Raw genomic sequence first — 19,742 nt, forward strand, 5'->3', positions numbered from 1 at the left:
GCAGTAGGAGTCTGGAGTGTTTAATTATCATGGATTAGGAGCCCCAGGCCCCTTGCTAAGAGCTTTTCCACCAAGCACTCTTCTGAAATCAGGACCCACTTGGTCCTGATCCACCAAAATATATCTAATATATCTAATAAACCTCAGAGCATAGTAGTAGGCCTGCTATCTCACCTTTGAAAGCGTGTATATTGGAAGTTATTTTCCTAATGGCTTTGCACCTTTTTCACTATTAGTTGATGCATGTAGAGGGGCCCTAGCCTCTTCCCCATCTTTAATCAGCCTGCATGTGGGGACAGAAGTAACTTATCTAATTGATGAATTTGGAAAATGTCCCTGAATGTGCCCAGTTCCAGCCTCCTGCTTTCCACTTTTAGACTGAACCTGTCGGCAGGAATCTTCTATTTTCTACTAGACAGACTTCCACAAGGGAAGACTTTGTCCGCCCCCCCTTCCTGTGATGGGAATAAAACTTAACAAAATCATTGTATCACAGATATTAAATCACATTCTCCAAATTGGATTTTTTTGCTTGCTTTGCTTTCTGTTTTTGTTTTTTAGTATTAAAGGTGCCTTTTTGTTCTCTCTGATGTCTATGTCTTTCTTTCAATTATTTTAGCATTGGACAAGGGGGATGAATGTGTTTATTTAGTACCTCAAACACCTCTTTCCCCTACTAGGAGGAATGCTTAGATACCATAATGATAATTTCAACAATTTTCTGTTTTCCTTTATTACCTTAATGGACTCAATATCTTTTTGACTTAAGGCAAACCAGGATAAAGTTAAAAGGAACAGCCACACAGCCAGGAATTATTCTTTTTAATATGCATCAATTCAAAGTTATAAAAATTGGAGGATTGTGTTAGGCAAGAATTCTCAAATAAAGGGATGAGGGTCAGGAAGCCCTAGATGCATTTACGAGAAATGTCAGACAGAGAACAAGTTATTTTATTTCCTATAGCTTCCATCTCTTGTATTTCTATCAATAATAGTTTGGAGATTTTTTTGTTTTTCAAAAAATGAGCACACTTGCCAGGGCTTCTGCAATGAGAGTCATTTGCTTCTCTTGTGACAACTCTTAACAGAAGTTTGTTCCCCACTTCCTGCAAAGGACTCCTCATGGTGGCCTGAGACGCATCTGACTGATTTTCCTCTCCCCGAACAACCTAGTTCAACTTGCTTTGCTGCAGTTGAATCATGTTTAGCCCTCCTTGTACTCCTTAATAGATTTAGTACTTTGAATTGTCTCTTGATTTTTAATCTTTCTCAATCTGAGACACTTCTTTTTTTCCTCTTTATGCACCTGACATGCATAGCCAGTAATAATCTCCTCCGAGAATGTAGATCAGGAGAGAGTGCTTGGTGGAAAAGCTACATGCATAGCCAGTAATAATCTCCTCCGAGAATGTAGATCAGGAGAGAGAATGTAGATCAGCTTGGAAGTTTGGGTGACTAACTTTTACTATGTACCAGAAACTAAAAATATTGTAATACGTCCAACAATACAAAAAGACATATGTACAGGGTTATTCTTTGTGAATGTAAAATGTTGGAAATATCCCAAATGCCTACAAATATGAGAGGGATTGAATAAACTATGGTAAATCTTCCAATAGAGAACTATGCAACTATCAAAAAGAATGAGAAAAATCTCTGCAAAGTGATATAAAGGAATGTCTTGAATAGACAGAAAAAAAAAAAGCACATATGAGTATCTATAGCATATTACTTTTATGTAAGAAAGAAAGGGTGTGAAAAAATATATATGCATCTAATCATTTGTGCAAAAATAAATATAGAAAGGATAAACCAGAAACCAGTAAGATTAGTTATCTAAAAGGGGAGAGTGGGATTGGGGTAAAAAGAATGGTGATGGGAATGGGACAAAAGGATGAGGGGGAGTCCCACTCCTCCGAGTATAGTTCTTGTTATAGTTCTGACCTTTCAAACATACCTAAAAATGAAAGCAAGCAAGCAAGAAAGAAAGGAAGAAAGAAAGAAAGAAATTGACCAGATTGTCAGAGGAACCAAAAATGGAATACAAACAAATGAACCCAAAGTATTACCAAGAAATGATATAGGTACATTGAAATAAGTGGGGGAAGAAAATAACTAATTTAAATAGCTTTGGAAATAGCTTTTTAATTATACATTCTATAAGGCTAAAGACAAAAATATATACAAGTATTGCTCTATTTCATAAATTTGGTTTTCACAGGAGTATGGTTTAGCAATTCTGAAGCAATTTTGTATATATATATACAAGGATTGAACGAATAAGTAAATATATTGTGACTAACAAGAACCACACTTCTCATTGTTTGAAAAGGGAGTTACAAATAAGGAAAGGAGAAATGTTAAATTGAACTCTGGTGCTGGATTGGAATTCCTACTTTAGAGGACAACAGAAATCATCCTGAATTGTGTGTTTTTTTTTTTTTTAAGATATAAAGATGGATAGATCTAGAAATGTACATGTATAAATGTAGAAGATACATATATGTATAACTTCTATATAATATATAATTATAAAATTATTATATATAATGTATTAATATATATATAATTTCCTACCAGTGTCTGCTGAGAGGACCTAGAAGGAATTAATATATTAATGTATTAATATAATTTATATATTAATTATATATAATATTAATAATTATAGTATAGCATATATAATTAATATATATAATTTCCTAATGCTGTCTACTGAGAGGACCAATACATCCAGATATTGATTTGTAAATGCCATTTTCCTACAAAAAGGACTAGGGCTCCTTGGAGAAATAGCTGATTTCAAGGCTGGGACAGAAAAAAGTGCAAATTGAGCTTGGAATACTTCTTTGTGGTGTTAGAGAGTAAAGTAAAGTTCAAAAAAGATGGAAACATGCTTATATAGTACAGGGGCTAATAACATACTTTCAAGGCCAGATCTTGGATAACTGAGCCAGAAAATAAATAATAGTAGCAAAAGGATGTTAATCACAAAAGGAAAAGGGTAAATTTACAGTGGCAAACTGTGGGGCCCCACCTTAACCAAACAAGCAAAATTAATATCACCAGTAGTAAGACATACCACCATCATATGGCTTCTGTTATGATGCAGTGAGAACACAACATCAGTTTTTGGCATTTTTGTTGAAAATATATAACCTCAATCTAATCATGAGAAAAAAATAGACAAGTCCAAGTTGAGGGAAAGTCTAAAAATTAATGGGCTAATACTAGTCCAAAGAACCATAGTCATGATAGACAAAGACAATCTGAGAAACTCTCACTTTAAATAGACTTGAATAGTAAATGTGCTACTGAATCTTGAATTGCATCTTGCACCAGGAAAAGGACATTGTGGGGGAAATGGATGACATTTGAATAATGCATTGTATGTTAGTTAATAATCTCTGAATTTGAATTGTATCAATGTAAATTTCCTAATGTTGATAATTGTACTATGGTTATAAAGTGTTAACATTAGGGGAAGCTGGATGAAGGGACTCGGTTATTTTTACAACTCTCTAATGAGTCTAAATTACTTCAAAATAAAAATTTAAAAAATGCTATAGTTAATCCTCTTATGAACACTATGTGTAAGTATGATCATTCCCATGGAGATGGAAAGTATGTATGTTAACATTACAAATAATATTTAGAACCAGGTATGTCTGAATACTATGAACAAGTTTTCCCAATATCCTAAACTGCTAAATCTTTCCCTGGCTGATGAATTCTAAAATTGGATAAAATAAGCATCATCTCTGTCCTTTACCCATGGCCCGACATGCAATGTATGGTAACATATTCTTAACTTTGAAGGACAACAGAAGCCAGGAATTGTTGTGTCATATCACAATAAAATGGAGATTGAGGAAACACTTCAAAATTGACTCCAAATCAAAATCAGCTAACCAAATCAATCAAAGGAAACAGTAATATCTTCTGAAATCTTTGCACTCCATATTAAGGCAAACAATTCCTTTAGTACCAGCGAGGTGGCTGATCTACCTGACCTTGAGGAACTAGCATTTGCTTAGAGGTCTGCTACACGCTAGACCCTCTTCTGAGAGCCTTATACACAGTCTTACATTTCATCTTCACAATCCTCTGTGGTTTAGGAACTTCTGTAATCTCTACCAGGGCAGGAGGACATGTGATGGGGAAGGGAACTTGCCCACTGGGAAATCTGAATCCAGGCTTTCCATCTGATGTGCTGCACCAACTGCCCAAAATGTTCGTTGTAAACAGGCTGAGTGCATCTGACTGCAATACACTGACCTTGTCTCTTCGTCCTCTGGTCTCTTTGGAAACTCAGTGCGCCTCTAGTACTTAATTATGATTGTTGATTTCTTGAAAAGGTCAGGCGGTGCCCCTCAAGGTACATCCTCCCATCACATGCCATGCAAGCATATCTCTTCCAGGTCTTGTCATTTTTTGCTATAGATTTCCTATATTTTCAATTATGTTCTTTTTTCCGAAGGTTAAATCAGATTTGAGGGCAATGAAGGGTTAATGAAACGATCTTGGCCTAATTACTCATTATAAAACATCTCCTTTTTAGTGGTGGCCTTAGATGATTTTATTTGGGAATAAAAAAATATCTCCCAGGGCAGCAGCGACAGAGCAGGCTGATAAAGGAAGGGAGAGCTGCCTATTCTTCAGTGATTTTGATCACAAGTGGAAAAGCATGTTCCTTGTCAAAGGCGCTATTAGGAAACTCATGGAGAGATGAAAAGTGGTACCAAAAAAAAAAAAAAAAAAAAAACCAAAAACCCAAACCCCACCAACCTGCTTTGCTTTTCCTGTTGTTCAGGAATATTGGTATTTGTTCTTTAAAATGACAGTTTGAAATGTAAAAAAAAAAAAAAAAAAAAAAAAGCCTGGGTGATGGGTGATGCTACACTTCGTTTTCTGCTGTGTGCTCATTGTATATGGGGATCCTGGCATTCCAAGTCTTGCCAAACCAACCTATCCCCCTCTCCAAAGTGGCTTGATAATGATGAGATTAGAACCGTTGGAATTCAAACAAAATTGCATTTTAATTAAATGAAAAACAGTAAAGCAGAAGGAAGATGACAATAATATGTGGGTTGTCTTTTACCTAAAGCAAAATGGATTTGCTCTATCCTTAATCTTTATTACATAGCCATTTTGTGAAAGGTGTTCTGGTTGATGCTTTGCTTTTCTGAAGCAAAAAGCATTTATATAATTCAAGCTGTTAAAATCATGGATAGGAAAGCCAAGGGTTGGGTTTTTTTTTTCTTTTTTTTGTTTTTTTTTTGTTTTTTGTGTTTTCTCTCCCAGTATATGGGCATGGTACATTATTCATGAGCTCTAAGTCACCTCATCCCCATTTCTACTGCTGAACTATTGTGAAATACAGCTGAGCAAAAACCACAGCTCAAGCCAGTACATGTCAAGTGATCTATGTACACAATATTTGAGACAACTACCTATGTGAAATCACCAAGGAGTGGATGGTAGAGAAACACTGGGTTCTGCCCCTAACTAGCTTGGACTCTTGCAAAGCCTCTTGCTACTATCTTGACCACCCACCTCTTTGCATTTCAGTCTTTTTTTTTTTTTTTTATTTGAGAGAGAGAATCTTTCGGGCCGAGCAGGGAGCCCGATGCGGGACTCGATCCTGGGACTCCAGGATCATGACCTGAGCCGAAGGCAGTCGCTTAACCAACTGAGCCACCCAGGCGCCCTGCATTTCAGTCTTTACTTCTCAGAGGTCCTACAACTGTCTTCCTAAAAAGCAAAGCTAATTATGTCACTTCTCTGTGCACAAGCATCTTTTGATTGCAATCCAAAGAATAAAATTAGGATTATTTAGATAGACATAGAAGAGCCTTGACAACTGTATTACAAATTTCTTTGGAAAGCTTGTCATCTGAACAGACTCCCTGAGGATTGTCCCACCTATTATCTTCTGCTGAGAAAGGCCTTGGAAAGATGGAATAGGATGACCAGTGGCCTCTGACATGGCATGGTAGGAAAAATATTGTCCAAACATAAATGATGATTATTTGGTAAGCCAATGTGATTCCTTTCCTGGAGTTTGTGCTAGAAAATATGGGGAGAAATCATCAAATTGTCAAGAGAAAAGTAAATGGACAGACACGGAGGCAGATTTGATTTAATGGTGGAGAGCTTGAGTATGAACTCAGAACTTTTGCGGCCAAGGTTGCTAGAGCTACTTTGAATTCCAAATGACCTCCCTGGTCCAAGCTCCAGAGCCTTAGTTCTGCGGTGGCTTCTTCTCCTCCTTGGCCTGGATCTTTGGCTTTGCCTGGGTTCTCTTGGGCCTTGGCCATGTGGCTGAGATCCTTGGTCACTTATTCCCACATGTATCCTTAAAATAAACTCACCATAATTTAAAGTGACTATAGTGAGCTGTTACCCAAATATCACCATCACTACCAACTCCATCTCTACCAACAGAAATGAAACAGTAATCTGACCTTAAAATCACTTCACCTGGCATACATTTGTTCTTTCCTAAACTTCTAGATTAAATGCCATGTCCTTTGGTAAACCACACAATTCTGGAGGCCTGAAGTCTGAACTCAGGGTGCTGGCAGAGCCATACTCCCTCTGAAATCTGTAGAGGATGAATCTGTTTTTGCTTCTTCCATAGTTTGCTGCCAATCCTTGGTGCTCCTTGCTTGGAGACATGTCCGTCCAATCTCTGCACCATCATCACGTGGGCATTTTTTCCTTTGTGTCTCTCTTCTTTTCTTACAAGGACACCAGTCATGTTGGATTAAGGGCTCATCCCACTCTTGTATTATCTTGTCAACCACCCTTCTCTAAATAAGACATTCTGAGGTCCTAGGTGTTCAGACTTCAGCATACCGTTTTGGGAGGAAACAATTTAACCTGTAAGAGGAGTCAAAATCCCCAGGTACAAATTTTCATCCCTACCACCTTCACCTCTTTATAGCTGTATGCATTAGATGAGTTAGTTTTTACTAAGCCTCCTTTTCTTTTTCTCTAAATTGGGAATTACAATGCCCGTTTGTAAAGAGTAAATAAAATGCTTTATCTAGAGGTTTCTGGTATACAGCAGGTATTTACATATTTTGGTAAACACATAATTAGTACAACTGAACTTTATTTCACCCCTTTCTTAACTAGTATCCAGAAGGGGAAAAGAACTAGCATAAATTAAGGACCTATTATGTACTAGACTCTTTAAGAAATTACTTACATGTTATTTCATTTACTACAGTGTTGTAAAAAGAGGAAAATATGGTTACTCATTTTTACCTCCCAAATCAATCTTCAAATAGCTAATAACGACATGGTATGTACACACACACACACACACATATCTATATGTATACAGTTGATCCTGGAACAATGTGGGTTTGAACTGTGTAGGTCCACTTATAGACAGGGTTTTGTTTTGTTTTTTTTATAAATACAGCACTGTAAATGTATTTTCTCTTATGATTTTAATAACATTTTGTTTTTTTCTAGCTTACTTTATCATAAGAATACAGTATATAATACATATAGCATTCAAAATATGTGTTAATTGGCTTTATGTTATTGGTTAAGTCTTCTGGCCAATAGTTAAGTTTTTGAGGAGTCAAAAGTTATACATGCATTTTTGACAGTGCAAGGGGTTTGGTGCTCTAACCCTGGTCTTGTTCAAGGGTCAACAGTATTTACTAAGAAATCCTGATTATATAGCATAATTTAAAGTACTGGAATGAAGATGTTATTCTGGTTTATAAAATATTTTTGTATTCTAGTCTTGTTCCAAGTGAATCATTTTAGAAACTATATAAATTCTCTTCTGTTTATCTTGTTTCACTAAGACGTTAGAAACAGAAACAAAATCCCAAAACTTTTGTTTGGTTCATGGCTCAGTAGAGAAATAAAGCCAAATAAAAAAATCATCTGAGTTCAGTTCTGAATTCAGAATACTAGTGCTGTTTGGGATGGTTTTTAATTCACAATGTGGCCCCCACAGAAGGCCCCTGTTAATTATCACAGCCCTTTTGGTTGGTGTAAAGGATGGGTGGTTTTCCCATTACAGAATGATTATTTATTTGCCCTATTACTTACAGAAACTTGTGGGTGTAGCAGTAAATTGAAATCAAAATAATTTAAAATGTCCTCTTTGTCGTTGATTCATCTTCAACTTCCAATAGACTGTGACAAGCGCTGCAAAACCATTTGTACCTCCTACACTTGTGTACATCCTCACGAGAGACAAATGCCCCTGACTCTCTGGGTGGTTACAAATTGGATCTTTGTGTTATTGTTAAGTGAGAAGGTAAGGACACAATAAAGCTTAAGACAACAGCAGATTTGTACTAGATGCCCAAATAAAGCTAGAACAGTAAAAGCATTGTTTCGTTTTCAACAAGATGTGTGTGCATTGTACATAAAGCATTGTTTTTGACAAAAGATCATTGATGAAAGAGAATAAATAGCACAATTGAAGGAAACAGACCTGTCTGAAATGCTAGTATCTGTTTTGCCCCCTTGGAATATAAGAAGAATGTCAATGCAGTTGAGTTTTGGACCAATGAAAGCTTGGCTTGTATGGTAACCTCATAACTAGTCAAGTTTTTAAGAATCATAATTTTTAAAAAGATTCAAAATTTTTTTTTGCTTATTTTCTTATTCTTATGTCATAAAAGTCTATTCAAAATATAAGCAGTAAGCAGTATATATCTCACTGGGCTTTCTCCTCTGTTTATGTTCACTGGTTCTCTGTGGCTATTTATATCCTGTTCAGCAATTTCTCTTTGATTTTTTACTCCCATTTGTACTTTACTTTTGTGATTTCATATTCATGACTTCCTTAGGTTTCTCCTGCTGTAGACAACATTCTTTTTCCTTAGCCCTTTTTAGTTTATTATTCCTACCTGAATCCCTGATAAATTTTCATTCTTATCACTATACATGTGCTCATTGCTTTTCCATCTGTCTCCCTCTTTTCTTCTTTTCAGGGCTTCCTAGAATCACATCAGATGCTCATTGGTAAATTATTACCACTAAGAATTAAGATGGAACACCTATAAATGCCTATTTGCATATAATAAAAGAAGTATGGTGGGAGATTATCAGGGCTTCTGGCTAATTCTATCCCTCTCCAGGACAAACACCAGCAAATCATCTGATAAGAAAAATCAGTCTCATAATCTCCCAGGCAGTAGGGAAAGTTTTCAACAGAAGGGAGTAGAGATGTTAAGCCCTCAGGTAAAGCACTTATTGTATTGGGAACTGAAAGCTGGGTGGGAGGGGTGGGGAGCAGGAGATAAAGCTATAGAGGTGAGGGGAGCATATCTTGCAAGTCCTTCTAGGCCATTAGAAGTTTTGAATGTATTCAGAGCAAAACAGGAAGTTATTAAAAGAGTTGAGGTAGGAGAAAGATATTACCCAATTCATTGCATTTTCTTTCTTTTTTTTTTTAACATTTTATTTCTTTATTTTAGAGAGGGAAAGAGAGGGAGGGAGAGAGAAAAAGAAAAAGAGAGAAAGGGAAGGGGCAGAGGGAGAAGGAGAGAGAGAATCTCAAGCAGACTCCCCACTGACCATGGAGCCAGACACAGGGCTCGATCCCATGACCCTGAGATCATGACCTGAGCCAAAATCAACAGTTGGATGCTTAACTGACTGAGTCACCCAGGACTCATTGGATTTTCAAAAGATTCTTCTGTTGGAGAGGGATGACAAGGTTAGAAGACAGATGGTCAAACAAAGTTAAGGGTCACTTGAGCAATGTGAAAAGAGATTATGTTCGTGAGTATTTGTAAGCATTTGCAATACAGTCCAAAAACTTCTTCAACCCAGAGAGCATTTCCAGATATTTCCAGGTCTTTCTTTCCTTCGTCCCTCCCTCCCTCCTCCTCTCCCTTCCTCCCTCCCTGCCTCCCTTCCTTCTTCCTTTTCTGGAGGAACTACTATTTTTATGGAGAGAAATCTCCCAAAAAGTCAGGAAGCTGTGATGGTTAAGTATGTCTCTTTTATATTCCCCAAAGCTTGATGACCTGCAGTGACTTGGGTTATAAGATGCTGCTATCTTGTGAATTTCATCTAGATTACCACTTCTAGGACATTTCTACTTTATCAACCAGTGTCTTTGTAGTTTAGAATTAATTACATAGTTTTCTTTTCATATTTGCTTTGATCAAACATGGCTCCTTTTGTTGTGCTGGTGCGGCCGGTTCTTAGTCTCCATCTGCCTCTGCTGCAGCTCCAAGGCCCCATTGCTACTGCTTCCCTGGCTCCCAGTGCCAGTCCTATTCCTAGTTTGATTTAACTCCTCCCATCTTGATTCTTTTTTTTTGATTATTTATATATTTTTTATTATTATGTTATGTTAATCACCATACATTACATCATCAGTTTTTGATGTAGTGTTCTATGATTCATTGTTTGCATATAACACACAGTGCTCCATGCAGAACGTGCCCTCCTTAATACCCATCACCAGGCTAACCCATCCCCCCACCCCTGTCCCCTCTAGAACCCTCAGTTTGTTTCTCAGAGTCCATAGTCTCTCATGGTTTATCTCCCCCTCCTATTTCCCCCCCTTCATTCTATCCTTCCTGCTATCTTCTTCTTCTTCTTCTTCTTTTTTTTTAAACATATAATGTATTATTTGTTTCAGAGGTACACGTCTGTGATTCAACAGTCTTACACAATTCACAGCGCTCACCATAGCACATACACTCCCCAATGTCTATCACCCAGCCACCCCATCCCTCCCACCCCCCACCACTCCAGCAACCCTCAGTTTGTTTCCTGAGACTAAGAATTCCTCATATCAGTGAGGTCATATGATACATGTCTTTCTCTGACTTATTTCACTCAGCATAATACCCTCCAGTTCCATCCATATCATTGCAAATGGCAAGATTTCATTCCTTTTGATGGCTGCATAATATTCCATTGTATATATAACTACATCTTCTTTTTTATTTTATTTTATTTTATTATGTTATGCTAATCACCATACATTACATCATTAGTTTTTGATGTAGTGTTCCATGATTCATTGTTTGTGTATAACACCCAGTGCTCCATGCAGTATGTGCCCTCCTTAATACCCATCACCAGGCTAACCCATCCCCCCACCCCTGTCCCCTCTAGAATCCTCAGTTTGTTTCTCAGAGTCCATAGTCTCTCGTGGTTCATCTCCCCCATCTTGATTCTAACAACACTTAGTAACCTTTCCCTCTATGTCACTACCATCTTGTCATCTGGAAACTATTGGTCAAAACCATCCAATAGAGGTTTAAGAAAAAGGATCAAAGAGAAAAATCAGAAAACCAATTGCAAAGCAGCAGATGTTTGAGACATTATGTGCATGGGTATAGTCAGGTTGGCATACTCTAGCAGAAGGGAACTATTTCCCTATGTTTATTCAGACAAACCATCAAATTCTTTATAGGTGCTCACTCATTTCTCATCACTTCTGTTTAGTGTGCTTCTGGCTATGATTTCTTTTATCTGCATTATCTTTCCAATGATCACCAACCACAGTTATTTATGAAAAACAGATCCAACTATCTATAAATTCGTTTTCCAGTGAATTTATTTTATTTATTTGGAAATACCTACAAGGTACCAATTGATTTTCCACTTGTGTCCTTCCTGGTTCTTCTCCTTCTGTGTTTTACCTGTTGTTTATTAGATCTTGGTTAACTTACAACAATATCAGAGATAAAGTTTTAGAGAGATTTTTCATCTCAGCTTCCTGACCTGTGGTATTTCTGACTTTTTCCAACGCCCATTCTATGTCCTCCCTGCAAGGCCGCAGATTCAATATAATGCACTTAGCTGTTTCCTCGGCATATTCTTTTTAAAGAAGAGTGGCAGGTATAAATCTTGAGTTTCATCACCATTAATGCTGCCATTTCTGTCCATCCGTCTAATTGCTATTGACCATAGAAAGTAGTTTTTGATTGAGGCACAATGTAAAGTAATATTGATTACAGTAAATGAACTTTTCTGCAGTCACTGAGTCAATTAAGGAAAAAATATCTAGAGTTGCATCTCATGTAACAAAGCCCAATTTTCATGTCTCTGACTCATAGCTCTGGTTCCCTGACCTAGGCCTAGATATTTGAAGTAAATCCCTTCTTTTGTTTAATATCAAAATCCCATTGCTCTGAGCAGAAGGATAGTAAAAATAAGTCTGTACTCCTGCTGTTCAAATAGAACAGAAGGAAATTAGAACAAAAACAGATTTTACTTTTAATCCTTCAAATAAGAAGCTTTTCCACATGCATTTTTTGTCAAAGCAATATACATTTTATTCTGGTTTAACAATCAAGAAATCCATATCAAAAGGATATCAGCAGTTTGCAGCTGGTGACACACTGGAAGGAGGCTCAACTCTGATTTTACTGAGATGACTGATCATGATAGCATTGTAGGTGGATGAAGCACCTTTCACCCTGAAATGCTTTATAGAAATCACTCCTGCCATCTGTGGCTGCTGCTTGGGCCTCTAGGGACTTAGAAGCAGTAACAGAAATGCCACATGGAGAGGGAATGCATGAAAAGCACAAGGCCATGGCAGAGATATAACCTGATGGCAAGAGACCCATTCAGGAGCGGGGAGAAATTCTTTAGTTATACAGTACTTCTGAGATTTGAACATGGGGGGATGAAGGTTTACAACCTTGTGATCTACTGTGTTAACCTGTCTATAGAAATTCACATTGGCCTTTGATCCCAGGGCCTCAGTGTCCCTGGGTTATAAAGGAGAAAACCAGCAGGTTCAGATGTAATATTAATATATCTCTTATCCTATTTAATTTTTATTGGATTTTCACAGCAATTGATGCTGTGGAAACCAAACATAAGTGAGCTGGAGTGTTACTGTGCGTTCGGGTATTCAGTGTCTAGCAATCTGTATAGCACGATTGTATCAAATGCATCACACACGTTTCATAATGTATTGCAGCTTACAATATTAGATCGTCTAGTTTTTCCATCTGAGCCCCAAACTGTTGTATGAGATGAGAAGGCACGTTGCTATTGTTATTATTTTGTCCCTCTGTTACAGAAGTAAAAATTAAGGCCTGTGGATTTAATCAACTTGTACGAAACTGTGCAGGCAGTGATGATTGTTTAATACCAGACCTAGAGATGTCTTCCTTTAGAAAATGTCACTCTGTGATTGAGGTTCATTCCATTTTTGCTGACATGATTCACCAAAATATTTTCCATAGAAAATCTTTCACTCCTATGCCAATGAGTCTCAAATTCCTAAGCCACTAAATATCTCCTCCTTTCAAATGCAGATTTTCTTGGTAATTGGTATCCTATGACTATTGGAATGTAATTTGTTTTAGACTTCACCTTGCATGATCAAGTGATTCATATTGGCTTTAATGAAGAATCCTATGCCAACATTAGTCAGGTAAGCTTTTAGAAAAATATACTCCTTAATGTATCTATTTTATAGATTACTCAATGAATTTCAGCTTTCTGGTTCCCAGACCGAAAGTATTGAACATCTTCATTATGGAATTTGATTGCTACTAATTCATTGTAAGACAATAATTAGTATAATTATATTATCCTACTGAATAGGACTATCCCCCACCCTGACTTTCTGCAGGTATAATACTTGCCACAGTTCTAATATGAGAGTGATCAAGGCTTTTGCCAAGGCAATATATCATATAATCTTGAACACTGGAAGAAATTGGTTCAGGTAAAAACTTCTCACTCACCCCAATAGCTCTATAACTCTCTTAGGAAGATTAAATCATAGTCATAAAACAGGGCTGTGTTTTTTTGTCTTTTACCCCTCAGTGGCTGCCTCCTCTGTATGGTTGAGCAGGTTGGGCACTGTGAAACCGTACTTAGAGACCTTGTACCCACAGTGATGACAATCATAATTAATTTCATTCAAACACTGAGTGCCTATTATGTGGCTTTTTCTAAAAAATAGAGATGTAGTTAAACAAGATGATCTAGGTGTTTGTTTTAATAGAAGCAGTATTTTAGTGCATGTGTGTTATGTGTTTGTTGATGGGAGGAGTGGAAAAAAGCAAATAAATAATCAAGAAAATATATCAGTGGTATGATTAAAGTAAAATGGGATGATGTGAGAGTGACTTCAGGGCTCTTTGAGACTAAGTGTTCAGGGAGGGTATCTCTGAAGATGTGCCATTTAAGCTAATATCTGAATGACAAGAACTATCCAGCCAAGCAGTGACCTGGAAAAAGCATTTCAAGGGAAGAGGAAGTCCAAAGGCTGCATGAAGAAAACACAGTGCAGCTGGAGTGTAATAAGCAAGAGGAAAATGATAATAGATAAACTCAGGAAGTAGAGAGGAGGAGCTGATAGTATAGGTGCTAACTGATAAGAGTAAAGAGTTCACATCTCATTTTAAATGCATGAAGGGACCAGAGTGTTTTATGCAATCACATGGGGATGAATGACAGCCTGGCTTATTAAAGGAGTGCAAATTCACCATTCTATTTGAGCAAAGTGATGTATTTGGGTGAGGCCTTGGACATTATGCTAAGTTCTGATTTTCTTCTAAAGTTGCTGGGAAGCAAGGAAGAATGACTGCGTGATTTCCCTTTTAGAAAATTCCTTGGAGAATAGATCAGAGTGGGATAATACCAGACATTGGTTAACCATTATATCAGTTTTCTATTAATGCATAACAATAATCACAAATGTATTGGCTTAAATAAAACTCGTTTGTTACCTCACAGGTGAGTAGGTGAGAATTCTAAGTGGGCTTGGCTGGGTTTGTAGCTTAGGCTCTCATAAGGCTGAACACAAGGATTGTCCGGATATGATTTTATCTAGAGGCTCTGGGACATATCCAAAGCTATGCCTCCTTGAGGAACATTATCAGAAGCTTAATATTAAAAGAGAGAAATGTATGTCACTAAAGTAATCTAACAAGTACTAAAGAAATGAACAAACAAGTAACAACAAGTCCCAGAAAGGGGAGCACTACTCGGAGTTGATACACTATCTTATCTAAAATGTCCAATTTCCATCAAAAGAGAGAGAGAGAGTGTATATGCACAGAAACAGGAAAATATGATCCATATGCCAGAAAAACAGACAAACAACAAACAAATAAAAATCATGCAACAGAAACAGCCTGGAAAAGTGACCAGATGCTGTATTTAAGAAAAAAAGACTTGAAAGTAGCTGTTACAAATATGTTTAAAGAACAAAAGGAAACCATTATTAAAGAAGTAAAGAAAGGGGTAGTGGGTGGGAGCAAAATTGAGATAGTAACTTTATCAGGAATGTTATAAAAGAAAGTTAATATATCAAAAGTCATAAACATATACTTGCTCTCTTCTCAGCCACTTTAAAAGACAGAAAATTGTGTAAAGTGATAATTACCACAGTGTATTATTCAGTTTGTAACATTATGAGATGTAATATGTACAACAATCATCCCATGAAGCGGGGGGAAAGAAACAGAGCTATATATTAGTAAAGTTTATGTGTCTTATTGGAATTAAGGTGCTGGAAACCTGAAGATGATTTTGATTAGTTAAGATGAATATGGCAAACTGTAGAGTAACCAGCAAAAACCTAAATTAAAAAAAAGTGAAAAAATCATGAAAGAAATTTAATATTAGAAAATCTTTGCTTATGGATAGAGAAGATGTGGTATATATATACAATGGAATGTTATGCAGCCATCAAAAAGACCAAAATCTTGCCATTTGCAATGACATGGATGGAACTAGAGGGTATTATGCTAAGTGAAATAAGTCAACGAGAGAAAGACAAGTATCATACGATCTCACTGACATGAGGAAGTTGAGAAACAAGACAGAGGATCATAGAGGAAGGGAGGAAAAAATGAAACAAGATAAAACCAGAGAGGGAGACAAACCATAAGAGACTCTTAATCTCAGGAAACAAACTTGAGGGTTGCTGGAGTGGTGGGGGGTGGGAGGGATGGGGTGGCTGGGTGACGGACATTGGGGAGGGTATGTGCTATGGTGAGCACTGTGAATTGTGTAAGACTGTTGAATCACAGACGTGTACCTCTGAAACAAATAATACATTATATTTAAAAAAAAAAAAAAGATAATAGGAAGGGAAAAATGAAGGGGAGGAAATCGGAGGGGAAGACGAACCATGAGAGACTATGGACTCTAAGAAACAAACTGAGGGTTTTAGAAGGGAGTGGGGTGGGGGGATGAGTTAGCCGGGTGATGGGTATTAAGGAAGGCATGTATTGAATGGAGCACTGATTCATCGTTTGCGTGTTATACGCAAACAATGAATCATGGAACACTACATCAAAATCTAATGATGTAGTGTTAGTCACCATACATGGCGACTAACATAACATAATAAAATAAAATTTAAAAGAAAAGAAAATCTTTGCTTAATGTAAAAGAAAGCAATAGGCAGTAGGAGAGGAATGAATAGACATGAGACATATGCAAAGGAAAAGGTGAAACAACAGACATAAATCCAACAATATAAAAAATAATATTAAGTGTGAATGGATTAAACAAAATCCAGTCAAAAGTCTGAGTTTTTCAGACTGGATTAAAACAACAACAAAAATCAAAATCCAATACATGCTATCTAGAAGAGTCACACTTTAGATTCAAAGATAAAAGTAGATTGAAAGTAAAAGGCTAGAAAAATTATATCATGATAGTAACCACAGAGAGATGGAGTAGCTATACTACCATGAAACAAAGATTTCAAAACAAAGAATTTAACTAGAAATAGAGGGAAATTTATAATGATAAAAGGATTCATCCACCAGGAAGGTAGAACAATTATATATATGTATGCACCTAATAACAAAGCATCGATACACATGACGCAAAAGCTTTACAGAAATGAGGGGAGAAATTGACAATTTATCATTCTAACATGTGTCAGCTACTATCTCATTGTGCTTTTGATTAGCATTTCCCTGATGATTAGTGATGTTGACCACTTTTCCATATGCCTGTTGGCCATTTGTTTGTCTTCCTTGGAAAAATATCTATTCAGGTCCTTTGCACATTTTTAATTGGATTTTTTTTAACCTTTGAATTATGTGAGTTCTTTTCATTTTAGATATTAACCCCTTATCCAATATGATTTGCAAATATTTTCTCCTATTCTTTATATGGGTGAACTAAATGGTATACAAATTATATGTGAATAAAGATGTTAAAAAAAGAAAAAAAATATTTTAAAAAGGGAAGAAATAATTAATGCTGATTCCCATGAATATTTAGTTCTAATATTTAAGATTATATAGAAATGTTTTTAAAAATAACAATAAAATGACAATCCTTAAAAATTGCACAGCTATAATTTTGTCCAACTGTTCCTTCTCATATGTGTTTCTTTGAACCTCCCTGATATTCTGATCTATTTTAATTGGCTTCCAAATTATCACTCTAAAAACTTGGTGCCCAGAGTGAACCCAATCATCAGGGTGGACCATGTCCTTCTCTTCCCTTGTCCTAGATAATTTTCTTTTTCTTTTTTTTAATTTTTAAATTTTTTTGATGTTATGTTAATCACCATACATTACATCATTAGTTTTTGATGTAGTGTTCCATGATTCACTGTTTGCGTATAACACCCCATGTTCCATGCAGAACGTGCCCTCTTTAATACCCATCACCAAGCTAACCCACCCCCCCCCCCGAGGGATGGGGTAGCTGGGTGATAGACATTGGGGAGGGTATGTGCTATGGTGCGCACTGTGAATTGTGTAAGACTGTTGAATCACAGACCTGTACCTCTGAAACAAATAATACATTATATGTTAAAAAAATAGATAATTTTCTTTTAAAGATACAATCTATTCTCTCCTTAGATCTCCGGGTCCCTTTCTAAATGCCCACAAAACACCCTTTCACTGGTTAGTTCTGAAATATGGGCCAGAATGGATATAAACTCATTTTTAGCAATTTAAATAAATTCACCTCTTCCACTTCTTGAAAATTACATTATACACCCCTCTCAATCTTTATACATTCTCAAAATTCCTTGCTTATATATCAGAGATCTCAGTACCTTGAGCTCATTTAGAACACAAGATGTTCTCTTTAAAAACATTTTACGTCTCTAAGACTCCAATCCCCTTTTATCAATATGTATTCTATTTTATCTATCATCTATCTATCTATCATCTATCTATCTATCTATCTATCATCATCTATCTATCCATTCATTCATTTATTCATTTAGCTTTGAAAATTAAGGACAAGTTGATGAATTTGTCTTCATAACTTTTATTCATCACTGTGCAATCCTTGCCAAGCTGAAGGTTTTTCTTTTATATTTTCCTTCATAAAATAATTTTTATAGCACCCCACTGTGTTGAGTTTAGCTAAAATTATGAGCTCCTGTGGTGCTTTGTCTTTTTTATGCCATTTTACAATAGGCATATAACCTTATTTCCATCATATTATTTTGAAAACCATGTTTCTCCAAAAACGTTCTATATAATTTCCTTATTTTATCGTTGCCTGAGTTGTGACCTTTATCAAACTAGCTTGTCCCACTGCAGGTTATCCTCCCAATCATCTCTGCCTGTATGAGTAATGACAATACTAGGTAACACTTATTTAAGGTATAATATGTGCTAGCTTCTTTCCATTACATTGATATAGATTATACATTTAATCATTTCAACAACTGTATGAGGTAGGGGAAAATGGGGAGTCATTGTTCAATTGGTATATAGTTTGCTATACCAAATGAATTAGTTCTAGAGATCTTCCATATTCCATAAAACCTATTGTCAACAATACTGTATCATGCACTTATGTTTGTTAAGAGAGCAAATCTCATGTTAACTATCTCACCACAAATAAATAAACAAACAAGTGACCACAAGAAAATTTTGGAGATGATGGATATGTCTATTATCTTGATTGTGGTGATGGTTTCATGGGTGTATGCATATGTTCAACCTTCTCAAATTGTATACATTACATATGTACAGTTTGGTCCTGATAGATTGTACTTCAGTAAAACTTTTTAAAAATAAAGGGAGGGAGGGAGGGAAGGAGGGAGAGAGTGAGGAAGGAAGGAAGGAAGGAAAAGGAAAAGGACAAATGGTGTGAGACAGATTGGATGTGGCCATAAGCAAGAGGAAAGAGTGAGAAATGACTCCAAGGTTTCTGATGGGGAGACTGGGCAGATTATGCCCCATTCACAACACTGGAAATACATAGATTACATAGAGTCAGACAGAGGAACGAAATGATTTCAAATGTATTCATATTGAGACTGAGTTACCAGAGAGAGATGCCAAATATTCAGACCCCAGGGTCTGATTTAGGGTAGGGTAAATGTTGGCATGTACCTTATTTTGTATCTAAATTTTAGATAGTAGCTAAGGCTTTAGGAGTGAATGATATGGCCAAGGAAGATAGTATAGAATAAGAAGAGGAAAGTGGACACAAAGTACCTAACTGTAGCAAGTATGACATTTAAGAGGTGAGGAAGAGATAGCTGATCATTTTAGAGTAATTGATGAGAAGGTAACTTTCTTTTCTTTTCTCTTCTTTTCTTTTCTTTCTTTCTTTTTCTTTTTCTTTTTTTGGCAATGACTGTATTGTTCATTTAATGGTGGGATTGGAGACCTTATGCCCCCACCTCAAAACATCTAGCCTCTGGGTAGGGAGCCAGAATCTGTTCTCTCACTTAGATCTTCATTACATGCTGTCTACAATCTCATGCAGGGGCTAACGCAAATTGTGTCCAAAAGTGTCCCTGACCTAGTTGATTGTCTGCT

The sequence above is a fragment of the Mirounga leonina genome, unplaced genomic scaffold (assembly GCF_011800145.1).
Source record: "Mirounga leonina isolate KUSES-001 unplaced genomic scaffold, KU_Mleo_1.0 Mir_128, whole genome shotgun sequence".
NCBI classification, from domain to species: domain Eukaryota; kingdom Metazoa; phylum Chordata; class Mammalia; order Carnivora; family Phocidae; genus Mirounga; species Mirounga leonina.